Here is a 20,125-nt window from a genome sequence, read left to right as displayed (position 1 = left end):
TCTTCCACTGGATGGTTTTAGCTCCCTTGTCGAAGATCAAGTGACCATAGTTGTGTGGGTTCATTTCTGGGTCTTCAATTCTATTCCATTGGTCTACTTGTCTGTCACTATACCAGTACCATGCAGTTTTTATCACAATTGATATGTAGTACAGCTTTAGGTCAGGCATTGTGATTCCACCAGAGGTTCTTTTATCCTTGAGAAGAGTTTTTGCTATCCTAGGTTTTTTGTTATTCCAGATGAATTTGCAAATTGCTCTTTCTAGCTCAGTGAAGAATTGATTTGGAATTTTGATGGGGATTGCATTGAATCTGTTAATTGCTTTTGGCGAGATAGCCATTTTTATAATATTGATCCTGCCAATCCATGAGCATGGGAGATCTTTCCATCTTCTGAGATCTTTAATTTCTTTCTTAAGAGACTTGAAGTTTTTATCATCCAGATCTTTCACTTTCTTAATTAGATCACGCCAAGATATTTTATATTATTTGTGACTATTGAGAAGGGTGTTGTTTCCCTTATTTCTTTCTCAGCCTGTTTATTCTTTGTGTAGAGAAAGGCCATTGACTTGTTTGAGTTAATTTTATATCCAGCTACTTCACCGAAGCTGTTTATCAGGTTTAGGAGTTCTCTGGTGGAATTCTTAGGGTCACTTATATATACTATCCTATCATCTGCAAAAAGTGATATTTTGACTTCATCTTTTCCAATTTGTATCCCCTTGATCTCCTTTTGTTGTCAAATTGCTCTGGCTAAGACTTCAAGTACTATGTTGAATAGGAAGGGATAAAGTGGGCAGCCTTGTCTAGTCCCTGATTTTAGTGGGATTGTTTCAAGCTTCTCTCCATTTACTTTGATGTTGGCTACTGGTTTGCTGTAAATTGCTTTTATCATGTTTAGGTATGGGCCTTGAATTCCTGATCTTTCCAAGACTTTTATCATGAATGGGTGTTGGATCTTGTCGAATGCTTTTTCTGCATCTAACGAGATGATCATGTGGTTTTGGTCTTTGAGTTTGTTTATATAATGGATTTCATTGATGGATTTCCATATATTAAACCATCCCTGCATCCTTGGAATAAAACCTACTTGGTCAGGATGGATGATTGCTTTAATGTCTTCTTGGATTCAGTTAGTGAGAATTTTATTGAGGATTTTTGCATCTATATTCATAAGGGAAATTGGTCTGAAGTTCTCTATCTTTGTTGGATCTTTTTGTGGTTTAGGTATCAGAGTAATTGTGGCTTCATAGAATGAGTTGGGTAGAGTTCCCTCTACTTCTATTTTGTGGAATAGCTTGTGCAGAACTGGAATTAGATCTTCTTTGAAGGTCTGGTAGAACTCTGCACTAAACCCATCTGGTCCTGGGCTTTTTTTGGCTGGGAGACTATTAATGACTGCTTCTATTTCTTTAGGATATCTCGGAGAAAGTGAAAACAGGCAGGCTTCCAGTCTCAAAAGATTCAAAGTTCAAGCTGGCAACCCTCAAGGAACAGCTGATTATGAATCTTCTTAAGGAAGAACAGGTCCCCTAAAACAAGATTAAATTGTTGGGGTTGGTGCTGTTGGCATGGCTTGTGCCATCAGTATCTTAATGATACTTAGTGGATGAGCTTTCCCTTTTTGATGTTCTTGGGAAACAACTAAAGGGAGAGATGATGGATCTTGAGCATGGACATCAATGGGAGGAGAGGCCTTTTGTCCTATGAAGGCTCTATGCCCCAGTGTGGGGTAATGGCAGGGCCAGGAGTCAGGAGTGGGTGGGTTGGTGAGCAGGGGGAGGGGGGAGGAAGTGGGGGAGGGTGTTTTTCGGAGGCAAATGAGGAAAGAGGATAACATTTGAAATGGAAATAAAGAAAATATCCAATAAAAACAAAAAACAAAACAAAACAACAACAACAACAACAAAAAAAAAAAACCACCAAAAATTGTCTCCAGCAAAGACTATTGTGTAACTGCAAACTCCAAGCTGGTCATTATCACAGTGGTGGCCTGTCAGCGTGAGGGAGAAAACCCACTTAGTTTGGTCCACAGAAACGCGAACATCTTCAAGTTCATCATTGCCAACATTGTGAAGTACAGTCCACACTGCAAGCTGCTGATTGTCTCAATTCCAGTGAATATCTTGACCTATGTGGTTTGGAAAATCAGTGGTTTTATCAAAAGCCAAGTTATTGGAAGTGGTTGCAGTCTGGATTCAGATCTGTTTCATTACCTGAGGGGAGAAAAGATGGGGGATCACCCGCTGAGCTGTCTCAGCTGGGTCCTGGGACAACATGGAGACTCCAGTGTGCCTGTGTGGAGTGGTGTGAACATTACTGGTGTCTCCCTGAGTCTCTGAACCCAGAACTGGGCACTGATACGGATACGGAGCAGTGGAAGGATGTTCACAAGCAGGTGGTTGACAGTGCATATGAGGTGATCAAGCTAAGAGGCTTGATCACCTCATATGCACTGCCTGAGCCATTGGCCTCTCTGTGGCAGACTTGCCTGAGAACATAATGAAGGAACTTAGGTGGGTGCATCCCATTTCCCATGATTAAGAGTCTTTATGGAATCAATGATGATGTCTTCCTCAGTGTCTCATGTGTCCTGGGACAAAATGGAATCTCGGATGTTGTGACGGTGACACTGACTCCTGAGGAAGAGGGTCACCTGAAGAAGAGTGCAGATACGCTCTGGGGAATCCAGAAAGAGCTGTAGTTCTAGTCTTCCCAGTGTCCTAACACTTCACTGTGCAGGCTGCAGCAGGGTTTCTATGGAGACCACATACTTCTCATCTGAGCTGTGGTTAGTACAATTGTATTGAGATGGTCTGTGGGGAAAAAAAAAAAGAAGCCCTCAATTCCCACAGCTCTGCTCTGCTGCCAAGTGGTACTTGTGTAGTGGTATCCTGGTTATTGTGATAGTCCCACTGTCTCCAAGACACATTGCCAACTGTGTTGCAGGCCTTGATTGTCCTGTGAGCCTCCTGCATTGCTGTGCTGCACACCCTCACCAAACTTGCCTAGGCCAATGAGTTCCCAGTTAGTCATAACCTGGCTCCAGTGTGTAAGTCCATTATGCATATCTTGTTCTACAGGATATTTTATGTATTATATGTGTCTCTAGTATACATTGTACTATGTGAAATGTAAGATCTGCATATGGATAATGGAACCAGCCACTCAAGTGTCATACCAAGGAAAACACCAAATAAACCTTAACAGTGAAAAAAAATAAGAGGCAGTTACATTTGTACATAAGAGAAACAAGCAAGTAAAGAAAATATTTTGGAAATGAGCTTTATTATGGAACAGAAACTAGCCTTAATTTTACCATTTTTTTATTTATTTTCTTCTATGACAATTTCATGCAGGTATATAATGTACTAGGGTCAGTGTAAGCCTCTATTACACCTTCTTGGCCCCTATCATTGTGAAGGAATAACTTTTTATTCCAAAATGTATCTCTCCTTTATCTTCTTTTTGTTTTGTTGTCTTCACCTCTTTGCTTTTTAAATGACTTTCTGAGTTACTTAGGGTTGTTTGTGTGACCACGGATGGGTTCTTATTTACTGGACTATAGGCAGCTCACTGTGCCTATACTACTGAAGAAAATGACTCTCCCATCTCCAGCAACCAGTAACTATCAATAGCTCTTCAGGGAGTAATGGTGCCTTATAACACCTTCTTCATTCATGTTGGGACTTTGATGGACCAAATCTTTTTTTTTTTTTTTGGTTTTTCGAGACAGGGTTTCTCTGTATAGCCCTGGCTGTCCTGGAACTCACTTTGTAGACCAGGCTGGCCTCGAACTCAGAAATCCTCCTGCCTCTGCCTCCCGAGTGCTGGGATTAAAGGCGTGTGCCACCATGCCCGGCGTTGATGGACCCAATCTTATGCAGTCCAAGTGCAGACAATCCTGTTCCTGTGAATTCATGAATACATTGGTTGTATAATGTCTAGAAAACAGTACATATAATACCCCCATCCTCCAGCCCACAGTATTTCCTCCTCCTCTTCTGTGATGTGCCCTGAACCTTTAAGGGGATTATGTAGATTTCGTGCTTAATGCTGTGCATGCTGCTTAACAGCCTCTCACTTCAAAAGGAAGATTCTTTTACTGAGAGCAGCACTAATCGATGGGTATTAGCAGAAATATACAGAAAGTACTTTGACACCATGTCCATTTAGCAAGCCAGCAGGAGTAGGTTCTCCACCAGGGCATGTGTCCTTACCAGCCATGAGCTTTTCTCCAAGGCAACCATATCAACTATGAATTCCATCATGTGGATCAGGCTTCCATCCAGAGTGGTTGGTTACCCTCTTGGCAGTCATGCTATTGTACCAGTGGGCACATCTTGCAACAAGCTAGTGTCTTAGCTTGAAGGAAACACAGGAAAGACCATTCTCCCTGAGCAGCTTGCATGGTACTTCCTAGAACCATAAAAGCTTGTCACTAGGTAGGAAATTTCTAAGTTGCAGCTTAATTTCTCTATGTTTATATAGAACATTTTTAATTTTGTAAGTTAACAATTCATAAATTCTTCTTCTTATCCAAATATGAACTTATAGCCACTGTACTTATTTCGGTTCTTACTGGATAGGAAATTTTTGAGGACAGGTTAGATGCTACATAACTTGTTTCTGTAATACAGAACAATACAGTGTCTGTCACAAGCAGGAACTTTCTTAGCAAATACTTTATAAGTGAATAAAATGAGGCGGGAAATGGCAGAGCAACAGGACTCTAGACACACACTAAAAGGGGCTTCATTATCAATAAAGCACCATCTGTATCCTCTGGAGCCTTTTTCCTTTTAAGGCTAAGCCCACTACTTACTATTCAAGGCACCGATAATGAAGCCAGCAGCAGCAGCAGAGAGAATTATGGATGTATACTTTATGAGGCTGGAATGAGAACAATTTCCCCCTGTATTAACCATAATTTCAGAGTCTGTGCTAGCCATTTGGCACCTGTTTCTAATCTCTCCATAAGTCAGCTGAATCACAGGGACTGACTAATGACCAAAGTTGTTTACATTTCTCCTGCAGGTTTACTTTTAGGGGCATTCTAACGTCATGCTATCATTAAAAAACAAAAACAAACAAACAAACAACCCCCCAAAAAACACAAAAAACCAAAACCCAAGAGAATACCTTTGATCAGCCTATTTCTCCTTATATCCACGAGGAGTATTTGTCCCTAGGCATAATGACATCATCACGTCAGTTCCTCTGTCTGTCTGCATTCTAAGCCCTGTACATGACAGGCTTGTGTGACATCCTGTGGCATTCTGTACCACTCATTTCCAGGGGGAAAATTAGTGTTGAGAATATTGAAATTCCTCCTTCAATAAAACTGGGTTTTGTCATTCATTTCTTTGTCATTTTTACAAATTGTCTTGGGAACACCAAATAACTCCTTAATCAGAAGGCTATATCAGTAGGAAAGCTCATTTTTCAATGGCAGTTTAGTGTTCTTTTGCTATCTATAATTGTTCCCATAAGAGATGGCCAGAATTATAAGTATAGTCTTTAGGTTCAGGTGAGGAATGATGTTCATTAGCAACTCACCCACTTTCTTGCGTGTTGCTTGGTTGAACTCTTGAACTACATAGTGCTGGCCTTCCAAACTACTTCAGTATGATGGTGAGATGGCTCCAAGGATCCCAGAGCTTGCCATGCAATGAACACAGTCCCCAGAACACACAGTCTAACTTGTACACCTATGCCTTGTCATCTTCACTCCAACCATCTCCTACATTCTCTCTGTCTCTCTCTTTGTCTCTGTTTCTCTCTGTCTCTCTCTCACTCACACACAAGTATACATACCCTTTGAAATATACTATCTACTAGGAACAAAACAACTGCTTTAGGTAATAGCTGTTCAGTTGCTCATGCAGGGTCATTTAACCACTTATTCCAAAATCATTTATATTTTCAATTTTGATCTTTAAGAAAGCCATGAAGCTAAAAAAATTAACCTTGAAATGGAAAATAGAACGCATCAAGTGATAACTACAGGAAACACTGATTTGTACCCATGAAATGGCTTACTAGGTAAAGGTGCTTGTGGCCAAGTGACAACTCAAGCAGATGTCTCAGTACTCACATGGTATAAAGGCAGAAATGACCTTTGACCTCTGTAGATATACCATGGCATGTAATGATCCCCCCAAACAAACGAACAAACAAACAAAAATAAAAAACAGATTTTACTGCTTGTGATCATGCATTATAAATTGAATATTAAAAGCTGAGAAAGCTGAAGTGCAGATAGAACCTTGAACTCAGCTTATTTTTCTCAGCTCATGTCTCTATATAAAGATTGTACTTTTATGGGTTTCTTGAACAACTGCCTATTTATTGTTTTTCACCTGTTTTTGAAATTTTTTGGGCCATTTTATATTAAAAATTGTGTTCATTTATTTAATTTAATTGCCTATAAACCCTAGGGTTTATAGGCAATTTCATTATGACATATTTACACACACACACACACACTCACACATGATGTACTTTTGATTTATCATAAAGTGTATGCCTAATCATGCAGGACCTGGGTACCCTGAACAGAAGAGAGAGTTAAAACTTTTTTTTCTTTATGAATCATGCCTGGCAAGTTTTGGTTAAATGTCAACCAATTAACACAGAACACTTTATTAAAGTCTGGCATGGTGGCACACTTAGAAGGAAGTCAGCATGTTCAGGATTTGAGGGTGTCCTGGTGAGAGAGCTAGTTTGAGGACAGACTAAATTACTTGAGACATTTTATAGTTCATAAAAGCTGGATGATATGATCTGAAAGAGGGATTTCACAATGTCTCTGATAGAATCAGGTATTGCATTTCAAGTTGTTGAATTCCATTAAAATTTCTTCCATTACCTAATCTGCCTTCAGGGTTTATTTTGTCAGAGGATCCAGTTGATGATCTGGTGAGTTCTGTGGGGATCTTTTCCCTGAAGAGTCTTGATCTGGGACGGGTAGACTGTGGGGAATTTTTTTCACTGCTTCACAAAGTCTTAGCTCTTTCTTGAATACTCTGTTCTTCATAGCTGAATTATGTGACAGAGCTCTCCAAAAGCATGCTCTTTCAGGCTAGCTCCTGGACTAGACTGGATCTGTTCTAACTCTGGGTGCTGATCAAACTGTGTAGCTTTTAAGCACCCTAAAGTCTCATTTCCAGCAATGTCTGAATTCTCAGAACAGTCAAAAACCCAAGGTTTTCTAGTTGAAATAATTTTTTACAGCTGTGATTTTAGACCCTCTGATGAACTCTTTATTGCTTTTAAAGATCCAAACTGGCCAGGTGTGGTGGAGCATGCCTTTAATCCCAGCACTCAGGAGGCAGAGGCAGGCGGATTTCTGAGTTTGAGGCCAGCCTGGTCTACAAAGTGAGTTCCAGGACAGCCAGGGCTATATAGAGAAACCCTGTCTTGAAAAACAAAAACAAAACAAAACAAAAAAAGATCCAAACTGGCGATTTTTATAAAACTGTATGTGACATTTTGGGCAGTTATTGTCAGGTGTACAAGTCTCCAACAAACTACACCATCCACTTTGTAGTACAAAGTCTACAGATTTCCTTTCCTAAACCAACACCTAAATAAAGTCAGTCTTCATAATGTCCAATATAACTGTGTGTAGGTAATTAAGTCAATATAGTTTTACTAGATTGTTTAGATTGCAGAAGGTATGAATTCTGATATAATTGAAAGATTTATCCCTTTAAACAAAACTTAATTATGTATAATGATAATATAGAACTTAAGCTATAACTTAATCATAAGATATATCTTTTAAATTAATTATTCCATTCGTTTACATCTCAAATGATATCCCACTTCCATGTTACCCATTCACAAACTCCTCATCCCATATCCACCCTCTCCTGCTCCTTTTTGCCTCTATAAAGGTGCTCCCCCACCCATCCACACTCTCCTGCCCCACTGCTCAAGCATCCCATATGCTGGAGCATCAAAACCTCCACAGGACCAAGTGCCTTCCTTACCATTGATGTCAGACAAGGCCATCCTCTGCTACATATTTATCTGGTTGGTGATCTAGTCCCTGGGAGCACTGGGTGGTCTGACTAGCCAACATCGCTCTTCCTATGGGATTGCCATACCCCTCTGCTTCTCCAGTTCTTCCAACAGCCCCCCCACAGGGGTCCATGAGCTCAGTCTGATGGTTGACCCCAAGCATCCACATCTGCATTGGTTGGTTGCTGGCAGAACCTTCCAAGGAACAGCCATTCCAGGTTCCTGTCAGAAGGACCCCTTGACAACAACAACAGTGTTGAGATTTCCTGTTTGCAAACAGAATGGATCCTCAGGTGGAGCAGTTCTGGGGTGGCCCTTCCTTCAGTCTCTGCTCCATATTTTTGTCCCTGTCTTTCTTTTGGGCAGGAACATTACTGGGTTAAAAACTTTGAGATGGGTGGGTGGCCCCATCCCTTGGCTGGGGTCCATGCCTATCTTCTGGAGGTGGTTTCTATAGGTTCTATCTCCCTTTCACTGCACATTTTGGCTAACATAATCCCAGTTGGGTCCTGGGAGCCTCTTTTATCCTTGGCATCTGGAACCCTTCAGAGGCTATCACCAGTTCCTTATCCCCCATTGCTACATGTTTTTATTCAATTTCCTGACCTTCTGTGCCTCTCTCCTATCCACCCTAGTACCTGATACTGACCCCTTATTTCCTCTACCTCCTCTCTTCCTTCCAGGTGCCCCCTCCTTCCACCTCCCCCCTCTTTATCATCCTGTTTCCCCCTCAATGCAGGACCCTGGTATTCCTTCCTCCTAAGCTCCATATGGTTTGTGGGTTGTATTGTGGGCATTTTGCGCTTTTGGACTAGTACCCCTTTATCAGTGAGTACATACTATGTGTATTCTTCTATGCCTGAGTTACCTCACTCAGAATGATATTTCCTAGCTCTAGTCGATTTGCCTGTGAATTTCATGAAGTCATTGTTTATAATAGTTCGGTAGTACTCCATTGTGTAAATGTACCACATTTTTCTGTACCCATTCCTCTGCTGAGGGACATCTGGGTTCTTTCCTGCTTCTGGTTATTATAAATAAGGCTGTTATAAACATAGTGGAACATGTGTTCTTCTTATATGTTGGAGTATATTTTGGGTATATGCCCAGGAGTGGTATAGCTGGCTCTTCAGGTAGAACTATTTCCATTTTTTTTTTTCAGGAACCATCAGATGGATTTCCAAAGTGATTTTACTAGCTTGCACCCTTACCAGCAATGAAGGAGTGTTCTTCTTTATCCATCTCCTCACCAGCATCTGCTGTCACCTATATTTTTTGATCTTAGCTGTTCTGATTCTTGTGAAGTAGAATCTCTAGGTCATTTTGATTTTCATTTCCCTGATGACTAAGGATGTTGAACATTTCTTTAGGCACTTCTCAGCCATTCGAGATTCCTCATTTGAGAATTTGCTGTTTAGCTCTGTACCCTATTTTAAATAAGGTTCTTTGATTCTCTGGAATCTAACATCTTGAGTTCTTTGTATAATTTGGATATTAGTCCTCTATACAATTAACATTTGGAAGCATAGAATAATAGACATCATTTTCTCATTTATCTTTCTACCAATGTTCAGAGACTGCAATTGTTCTAAAAACTACTCTAGTTTCTGAGATTACTAAAATAACAAGATAAAATCTCTGACCTATAGTGAAAGATTTAAACATGGCAAGTTAGTATCGAAACCACAAATAAAAATAGACTAGTACAGGTACTCACATATATGTGTGTAGGAATATATATGAGCACATAGAGGTAACCAAACTTTCAGGGAGAATTTGAGAATATTTGACTTGGAAATATTCCTGAATATTCATGAATTAGGCATTCATTGAACAGAGAGATGAAGGAATGTTTAGAATGAGGACATCACATGGAGGGTGGCAGTTATGAAATAGCTCAGGATTAACAGTTCAGATTGCATGATGCATTGGTGTGTGATCCCAGGTTTGTGAGAACAGGGCCTTATTATTTAAATCTTGGAATTTAGGTTTTATATTGGGAACCTATTCACATAATTACATAAATGAAATAGAATGAACACTAGTGCAAAAACGCTAGATGTTAAATAGCTTGAATGTTACTTCATAGCTAGTAAAGATTTTGATTTAAATCCAATGTTCTTATCATCACAATAAGCTATTTATGGCTAGAATATGATATAAATGTAATGATCACAGCATTTTATTCAATAACATTTAATTCATGTTATTCTCTAAGCACTTAAGTTTTATCTAGATTATCATTACCAATGGCTATAGAATTAACAGTGCTCTGATTATGTTCAGAATGGTTGGTAGTAAGTACAGGATTTTTCTCTTGCCACAGCCTCTGTGCTTCGATCTTTGGCCTTGTTCGTGGAGATTTTCATGAAGTTCCTTTAAAACTGTTTTATAAAAATATATCAGTGTTTGTGTGTATGTCTGTGTGTGTGTGTGTGTGTGTGTGAGAGAGAGAGAGAGAGAGAGAGAGAGAGAGAGAGAGAGAGAGAGAGAGAGAGAGAGAGAGGGACTAAAGCTCAAAAGACAACTTGTGGATGTTGCTTCTTGTATTCTACCATGTGAGCTGTTCTTGGGATTTGAATTCAGGTCATCAAGGTTTTCAGCAAGCACCTTTACTCACTAAGTCATTTTGTTGGCATTGAAGTTAATTACTATATGGAAAATAAAAGATCAAAGAAAAATCTGTGCTATTAACATTAAAGAAAACTGGGAGAAGATTCTGAAATTTCTAATGAAAATCATACTGTCTAAACACCTTACCTAGACTTGGTGACAAAGGGAGAAAAATGCCACATGGACAGAATTAAATCACAAAGTACTAACATGAATGACTTGGCTGAATCAGCACTTAAATCAACATTCTGCTGTACAGAGAGTGGAAGATGTCAACAGTGGGTAGTCTTAGTACTGACTTAGGAAAAGACAAGTTTAAACATCTAAGTAGGAGATGGGTTAAGCCACAAGGATTGGGGTAGGGGCTTCTATAGCAAGGGTTCAAGAAAATCTGAACAACAGTGCTAGTAATATCATTACTAAAATTACTATAGTTACAGTTTCCAAGACTTCAGTTGCTACAAGAATGATACATACAGATCAGTTTGTTTTGGTTAAAACAAACTACAAATTATACTAAGAAAATAGGAAGTAATATGAGAATAGTCAAATACAACACATATAATTTAATATAGTTGATGGATTCTATTATACATACTGTATTTCAAAATGTAGGAATAAAAACCCACTCAGAAGTAGAGCAGTTAATGATGAAAGCTGCCGTAGTAACAAACCCTTTGTTGTAATCTGGTATACATGAGGACATTCTGGTTTGCCTTTTTACCAGTGTACTGTACAATACTAATCACTCTGTACAGGCTGGGACTCAAAAGCTCGGCATCATGTTCTGATAGCGCATTGTGTCACTGTTGAACTCCAGGCAACGAAAATAACACACATTATTTGAACAAAAGAATTGAGTTTTGATAGAATATGGTGGCCCTTCTGTGCACTAAGAGTTTGGATACTTCCAGGTACTAAATAAAAGCTCTGTCTCCTTGCAGCCAAGATGGGTGATGCCTCAGAACAGTTCTTTTCCGATATCTCTAGTCTATAGACATCTTTATTACTTCTGGAGGTACAGTAGTGTACTAAGGCAATCTAATTCTGTTCTTTCAATAGTTTTTTTTTTTTTTTTGGACTGGTAGATTGATATTAGAGCTCTCTGCTCGGAGGTCCTTCTCTGATTATTGTTACCTCCAAAAGGAACAGAAAGGAGTCACTGTAAAGTTCTGAGAACTCCACATGATTGCCCTAACCTTTCTGTTGAACAGTGAGTGAGAAAAGTCTCTGATGAGTTGTCTTGTTAGAGTTTTAGGGATATTGTTCCACGTGGCCAAGATAATAGTTTGGTGTAACTATCCTTAATACAAAATTTTATAGATACCTTAATATTGGTTTTATGAATACTCCAATGAGATAAGATAGTCCAGGAGAGTAAGATTAGAGAGAGAAGAGTGGGCAAACTGATATGTGGGTGGTATACATTTTATCCAACCTATATGATAAGAGGCCTGATAGCAGACTTCTAATAAATGACTTCTCTTGGAGAAATAGTATGGGAGATTTATCACAGAGAAAGAAAAATGAACAATAATAAAGAGTATAAAAATTAAGGAAGTCACCTAAAATGCATAAAATCTACAGGAAAATAGTATTAATCTTCATATGCCTATTCAAAGATAGCATATATTTTAGAGAAGAAATAAGAATTTCATAGACATAAATAGACAACTATTTCAGTTTCTTATTATTTAGTTAAATTTCTTTCACATATAAAAGTAGCTATGGAACACTGCACTACTAAAGCTTATATTAGACATCAAGAGTATATAAATGAAAGTAGGTGAATACTTAACTTTCACAGAATGGGCAATAATTATTGAATTATTTACACTGCCATGTGAAGGAAAAAAAAATAAAACAAACAAAACTTCATGCTATTGTTTCTCAGTAGCAAGCTATGACTGTCTGCTTTTTCTTGTTATAGCTTTATGATTACATTTGCATTTATTAAGGAATCAAATTTGAAATATGATCAACATAAATTAGTGAAGATATCTTTATGAAATGAATGGGATATTAAACAGGGTCTATCTAGAAATAATTTTCAATAAACATTTTAGTCTATTGTTAATTGTGTAACATGTGCGTCTCCATGTTGGTTTGCACATGAGTGTAGTTTTCCATGTGTCCAGAAAAGGATGTTTGATCCCTTTGATCTGGACTTAGAATACGTTGTGTGACACCAGATGTGAATATGGGGAGTCAAACTCAGGTGCGCTCCAAGAATAGTGTGCACTTTTAACTGCTGACCCATGCCTGCAGCCCATGAAATATCTTCATAAAAGGTAGTACAAAGGTGAATCCAGAGTGAATAGAAGTAGCACAGGATTAAATGAGGCAGTCAAACTAGTCCAAGTCCCTGCATGGAGGGAATGAAGTTGTACTTGCTGCCAGAATTAAGCTGGGATTTAGATGTGACTTGGGTTAGTAAATCCAATGCATTCATTTTCATCTTATTTTGTTTGTTTTGTTTCTTTCAGAAACTCTCACTGATTGATCTCAATAAGAATAGGAGGCAAATAATGCCCAGTAATGCAGTCTGTAGAGGTTTATGCACCCAAAACAGGATATGTGAGAAGTCATTTGGTTTAAATTATATTGTAGACAGCCAGATGAATTTATTTTGTTGCTATGGAGAAAAAGGTAAACGTGGTAATAAAACCTTGAAATAACTAAGCCTGATGAGAATTGAAGTACTGCTGCCCGAGATATGTGTGCAGTTAGTTTCATTGATGTATTGTGTCTTGTACATTGTAATCTTTGGGGATTAAAAAAAATAGACAGTTTAGTAATATTTCTGAGGAAAGAGTTAAGGTCTGGTCTGTATTTTCAAAAGAACGTTTGGTTGTCATTGTGGAAACATATAGGGGAGGATTGCAGCCGGTCTGTGCTGCTCTTATGGAGTTGGGGATCTTAGTGTGGCCTGGGGGAGGGGTGGAATGGATGGATTTGTATACAAGAGCTAAAGAGACTTCCTTATATGAGAAATATAAAAGAAAGGTGTTAGGGAAGACTGAACCATGTAAGAAAAAGGAGGAGCATGCCATACAACATGAGACATAACCCCACATTTGTCCTACTCAGCTGATTCCAAATGCCTTACTTAAAAGGAAACTACAAGTCATAGTGTTTGAGATTTTGGTGATTTTTTTTTCTTTTTTGCTGTTGTTTAAAGCAAATTGAAGCAACCGACTAGTTAGCTTTCCTTTCCTTTCACAAAATATTGGATTATTCTGCACGCACAAACTTAGCAATGTCTATTTCAACTTTTCTTTCTTGAACTTAGGGCCAAGTAGGAAATTAGAAGAAAAAAAATGCTGGTATATGTGAGAATTTACTCTCCTAGTGAGGCAAGTAGACCTTTGAATATAGAATGTCTCATTACAATACACAGTAACATATCAATTCTCAACATAGAATGAAAACCTAGATATCACTGCTTCTGAGCCTATATCCTTCATTTTCATTTCTGTCTATGAAAGGTTATGGAAAGGGTCCTACATTTTATCAAAGAAAAGGGTCACAGTAGACCCTGAAATGTCAAGTCACATCTGTGTAATGGATCTGGGATTTGAGATACCACTGCATGATGAACAGTTCTAAAAGACCCCTTTCTGAAATGTAATGTTTTAGACACTTTATGACAGGAAGACAGTTCTAGTGACATTTGAAAATTTTGAATTCTATGATTTTTTTTCTCCCTTGGAAGAAAAAATGATTTTTCTGTTGTCATTCACATGCCAGAGATTGAAGGTATTTCTTTTTTCTTACTGGAATATTTTCTGCACCTGTTCAACCACAAGATTCTTTGAGAATATTAAACATTCTTTTATGCAGTGTGCACAACCCTGTGAATTTTATTCTTTCCATTTTTAGCCCAACACAAATAAATCATAGCAAGACACAGAGTTATACCGGGCTGAATAAATAATGGATCTTCCCAGGTTTCTTTGCATAGTGTATAATGTAATAATTGTGCACTACAGATATTTTCTCCTAGTCATTTCTCAAGAATTTTAAACAAAAACTAAAGCATATCTTAAAATGATAAGCTTGAAACTAGACAATGAATAACACCTGAGCTGCTAACTTTTCAGAAAACATAAGAAATTTTGATCTTTAAGTTGTTTTTTCCTAATTTCTTTTCTTTTCTTTTCTTTTTTGTTTTGAACCTGCACAATAAATAGCTTGGTTACTGTCCATGTTTAGGGCTCATAGAATATTTCACCTCAACATAAATTAAGAAAAGTCCATTTGCCTTTCCATCAAAACTCATCATGATAACTTCATCTGCTCTAGCTTTGCTGTTGAAATCTTGCCCTGTGTGATTGGCAATACTTCCACATGATATTTTATATGATGTTGGCTGAGAAAAAGCATTTCTTTTTTTTTCCATATTTTTATTGGGTATTTATTTCAATTACATTTCCAATGCTATCCCAAAAGTCCCCCACAAGCTCTCCCATCCACTCCCTTAACCACCCACTCCCACTTCTTGGCCCTTGCATTCCCCTGTACTGAGGCATATAAATTTTGCACGACCAATGGGCCTCTCTTTCCACTGATGGCCGACTAGGCCAACTTCTGATTCATATGTAGCTAGAGACACGAGCTCGGGGGTGGTTGTGGTGGTGGTATTGGTTAGTTCATATTGTTGTTCCACCTATAGGGTTGCAGATCCCTTCAGCTCCTTGAGTACTTTCCCTAGCTCCTCCATTGGGGGCCCTGTGATCCATCCAATAGCTGACTGTGAGCATCCACTTCTGTGTTTGCCAGGCCCCGGCATAGACTCACAAGAGACAGCCATATCTGGGTCCTTTTTAGCAAAATCTTGCTAGTGTATGCAATGGTGTCAGTGTTTGGAAGCTGATTATGGGATGGATCCCTGGATATCGCAGTTTCTAGATGGTCCATCTTTTCGTACAAAGTGAGAAAAAGCATTTCATTGGGAGTAAAAAATAACCCTGAAGTATCACCAAGTTTGCAAAGTATATTTGTTGTGCAGTCCTTTATCTCTTCTTTTTAGGCAGGAATACGTATTCTTTATTCCAGGGTCAATTCCTTGTTTTCTGTTATAAGCCTCAGGAACAGTGAGCAGTTGTCTTTGTGGCTGATACATTGTTTCTTGCCCCTAACAGTAGAAGCTTTCTCTAATGGCAGGCAATGGTGACATACAACCTCATAACGTAAGCCAATACTCCAAACACTTAAAACCAACTACTTAATGTTAATAATTTTCACATTCATTGAAAGCTTGGAGACTACTTAAACTTATCTATGAAAGGGCTGGCTTAAAACAAATTCTGCAAGCTTCTTGAGGAGGCATGGCAAAGAGCCTCACAAGGATTTCTGCTTTTAGGAGGATCCATGATAGGGTGGGAATCTGAGGATAAGGAGGCAAAGAAGGTGTTCTTAGTATACACCTGTAGAGTGAACTAATTTGGTCAGATATTTACAAGAGAAAGAACAGCAATTTTTGAATAAGAATACATGTTCTGAATAAGATGGCCCCTGTAGGCCCTTATATTAAGAATGCTTAGTCACTAAAGAGTGAAAATTATTTAAAGATTAGAAGAATTAGGAGGTGTGGCCTTGTTGGAGAAAGTATCAGGCTAGGAGTGGGCTTTGGGCTTTCAAAAGCCTATGCCAGGCCTCAGTGCTTGTGATCTCTCTTTCTCTGTCTGTCTGTCTCTGTCTCTCTGTCTCTGTTTTTGTCTCTCTGTCTGTCTCTCTCTTGTCAGCTACTTATCCAATATCATGTCTGCCTTTGTGCTGCCATACTCCCTGTCTATTTGAAAATGGACTAACCTAAGCAATGCCTCAATTAAATGATTTTTGTTTATGAGATATCTTAGTAATAATGACTCTTCATAGCAATACAACAAAAATTAAAACAATCAGCTTTCGAGTAGAGGAAACGTATGAAAACCTCCAAAAATATTCTGTGAGACCAAGTCTGACCGATTGGCTTGGAAAGTTATACAAAGGTCAAAGCCCAGCTTTTCAAACCATCTGTATTACATATTATTCTATGAATCATTCTCCATCGCTATCCTTTTGGATCCAAGAAGCATTGCGTTCCTTGTATTTACCATAGAACTTGCATTTCACAAATGTAAAAACAGAGAGATCTGTTTTCTAAATTACAGATATATTCGGTGTAGAGCTTCAGAGACAAATTTATAACATAAAGTATCAGAATTCTAGCTTTTTAAAAAAGGAATTGTTACTTAAAGTATGATGGATCACTGGACTTTTTTGGTAAATAACCTTTATTCATTCTTATTCGATATTTCTTTCTCCTAACTAACCCTGTTTTAAATGTTTCCTTATCTTTCTACCACCAGTCAGGCATCAAAATCAAATACCTCAGTGAGCACTCAGTGAGCCTTGTCATCACTTATGAGAAACTTTGTATGGGTTACTCCATCACAACTTTATGGTCAAGCTTCCAAGATAAACTCATCTTCCATCTTTGCTTTGTCTAGTTTTGGTTTTGTTGTTTGCATAAAAGGGGCAATAGAATAGAAGAATAAAACATAGAAGAATAGTGATGAAAAGGGAGAAGGGAAAGATGCTAAACTTGATCTGACTTTCTTTCCAACATGTATATAGCAATTGCTTGGATTAAATCTCCCTAATGATTATCCTGTGATGGCTCTTGCTTGTATTACTCAATTATGTATAATTTTACTATTTTCAATGATATTACAAACTCAGTGACAGCCACAGGCTACGTCTTAACCTTGTTTGTGTGCTAGTGGTATATAATTCACAGTAATAATCCATTTATATGGCACTTCTATTTGCTCTATTTATTCATATACTCTGTTTATTTTCTACCAGTTTTGAAAAGTGTGCATTATCCTGATTTTGTCAAGGAATATATAGATGTTCAAAGAGAGCAAGGGGCTTATTCAAGCTTTCAAGTTTGATAAGTAGAATCCAAACACCAGCTCAATTAGGGCTACAAATATTCTTGTGATCCTGGCCATAAGAGCTCACAGAAGGCACCGCATTAATATTGTCTATGTTAATGTTTATGAAAAATGCTTCATTTAAATATTTCTAAACATATTAGGTACAATAACCAGTTTAGAAATGATTGTCAATTTAAAAAGGTAAAATTCCAGCTCTACTGTTAACCTAAAACTAGAATAATTTCTGAAGGACCATCTTACTGTCTAACAGACGTCTGTCTTTTCCTCCAATATGGCATAGTTAATGACTCTGGTTGCAGGTGATTAAATATTTGAACATCATACAATTTCTAGATTTGAAATTTGTTGATACTAGGGTTGTCAGTAGACATTTTGGTACAGTGGATATGGCACAATAATTTAAATGCAAATCAGCAATGATATGCACCTGGTCTTGAGTTGCTTTTTTTTTTTTTTTTTTTTTTTAGTAAAAATCATCTTATTTTATTTCTAACAGGAGTTCTTTTGCCGTTATATACATAATTCCCCTCCTGTAGTCTCTATTTTACTTTGGGATTTTGACTTGCATTTTTCTTTTTTTTTTATTAGATATTTTCTTTATATACATTTCAACTTTCATATGCTATCCCGAAAGTTCCCTATACCCTCTTCCCGCCCTGCTCCCCTACCCACCCACTCCTGCTTCTTGGCCCTGGCATTCCCCTGTACTGGGGCATATAAAGTTGGCAATACCAAGGGGCCTCTCTTCCCAGTGATGGCCGACTAGGCCATCTTCTGCTACATATGCAGCTAGAGACACAAGCTCTGGGGGTACTGGTTAGTTCATATTGTTGTTCCACCTATAGGGTTGCAGACCCCTTCAGCTCCTTGGGTGCTTTCTCTAGCTTCTCCATTGGGGGCCCTGTGTTCCATCTTATAGATGACTGTGAGCATCCACTTCTGTATTTGCCAGGCACTGGCATAGACTCATGAGACAGCTATAACAGGGTCCCTTCAGCAAAATCTTGCTGACATATGCAATAGTGTCTGGGTTTGGTGGCTGATTATGGGATGGCTCCCGTGTGGGGTCTTAATAATACAATCTTTATAGAGTTGTGCATTTTGAGAGTTAGATATGTGATTTGAAATGACTCAGACTTAAGTCAAGATCCAAATCATTGGAATGTAATATGAACCAAGATGAAGAATTTAATTTGGTCAATTCTCTCTTCTTTTCTTTAACTGTCTTTTTTTTCTTTTCTTTTCTTTTCTTTTCTTTTCTTTTCTTTTCTTTTCTTTTCTTTTCTTTTCTTTTCTTTCTTTCTTTTCTTCTTTGTTTGTTTGTTTGTTTTTGAGACAGAGTTTCTCTATAGCTCTGGCTGTCCTGGAACTCACTTTGTAGACCAAGCTGGCCTCAAACTCAGATATCCACCTGTCTCTGCCTCCCGAGTGCTGGGATTAAAGGTGTGCACCACCACACCCGGCTGGTCAATTTTCTTAAAATAAAAGCAAAACCATAACCAAGCCATTATGATTTCTGTTTTGTGCTGATTAACTATTACTGAGCATGTGATCTGGTCTGGAGTATTGTTAGTATAGCCATTATCATTCAATTGATGAAAACTGACATTTTCTTTCTCAGAAGGTATAAATTACAAATAGTTTCCTGGTTAGAGTTGGGATTTTGTATCTACTTCCTCTTCTCAGTGCTGGGATTTTGTCTTGCTCAAAACCATGTAAGTCTTAGCTGTGATGTCACAGTCTTGGTGAGCTCTTATGTGCATTTTCCTTTCATATCTTAAAGAAGCAATTTCTTTGAAGCCATCCAACACCGTTGCCTCTTAAAATCTTTCTGTCTCCTCTTTACATATATTCATGAAGGGGAAGGTGTAATCCAGACACCACATTTAGAGCTGATGCTACAAAGTCTCTCAATTTCTCCATTGAATAGTAGTTTTTGAAAATACAGAAGAAATAAATGAGTGAATCAGTTATCTGTGCAATTACTGGGTCATTACCCAGCTTATTTCTGTGTCACTGTGGCATCAAAATTGACCAAAGGCCAGCATTTCAAACACCTTTAGTGTATTCTTCACTAACCTGGCAGTTAACATTTTTGCCTTTAAACATTATATGAATATAAACTCAAAGCTAGAATAACCAAATGAGAGAGAATGGGAGACTTCTACTCTCCCCTGATGGAATATTGAGTTAGTTTGAGATCAGTCATCATTATTCTTGAAGCCCATTAAAAACACATTTGCTCTTGAGTATTCAAACTTTTGTTTATACAGATCACATTGGGTCTCAACGCATTAGTGGTTCGGCAAATAGGCAAAGGACACTTTCACTTTCGTACTGACAGATTTTGTCAGACAGCATTAATCTCCTGAGGAAGAAAAGCCTGAAAAAAATAGCAATGGATTCAAAAGAAAATTAGATAGGGTGAAGAAATCATTGAAAATTGAATGGTTTTCATGGCATGATAAAAGATTAATGTTTCCTATTTCATTTCTGGGAACATTTAAGGTCTAAGTGTCTGTGGCTTTTCTCATACAC

At 38.1% G+C, this 20,125-nt stretch overlaps 1 pseudogene; it reads left to right on the top strand.

Annotated features, from left to right (window-relative positions):
- The first annotated feature begins 1,460 nt into the window (after positions 1 to 1,460).
- Positions 1,461 to 2,703, top strand: LOC110312253 (L-lactate dehydrogenase A chain-like; annotated as a pseudogene).
- The last annotated feature ends 17,422 nt before the right edge of the window (positions 2,704 to 20,125 follow it).

The sequence above is a fragment of the Mus caroli genome, unplaced genomic scaffold (genome assembly GCF_978045245.1).
Source record: "Mus caroli unplaced genomic scaffold, Mus_caroli_1 scaffold_18, whole genome shotgun sequence".
Taxonomy (NCBI): Eukaryota; Metazoa; Chordata; class Mammalia; order Rodentia; family Muridae; genus Mus; species Mus caroli.
The sequence above is the reverse complement of the archived record's forward strand: the minus strand, read 5'-3'. Positions and strand labels throughout refer to the sequence as shown.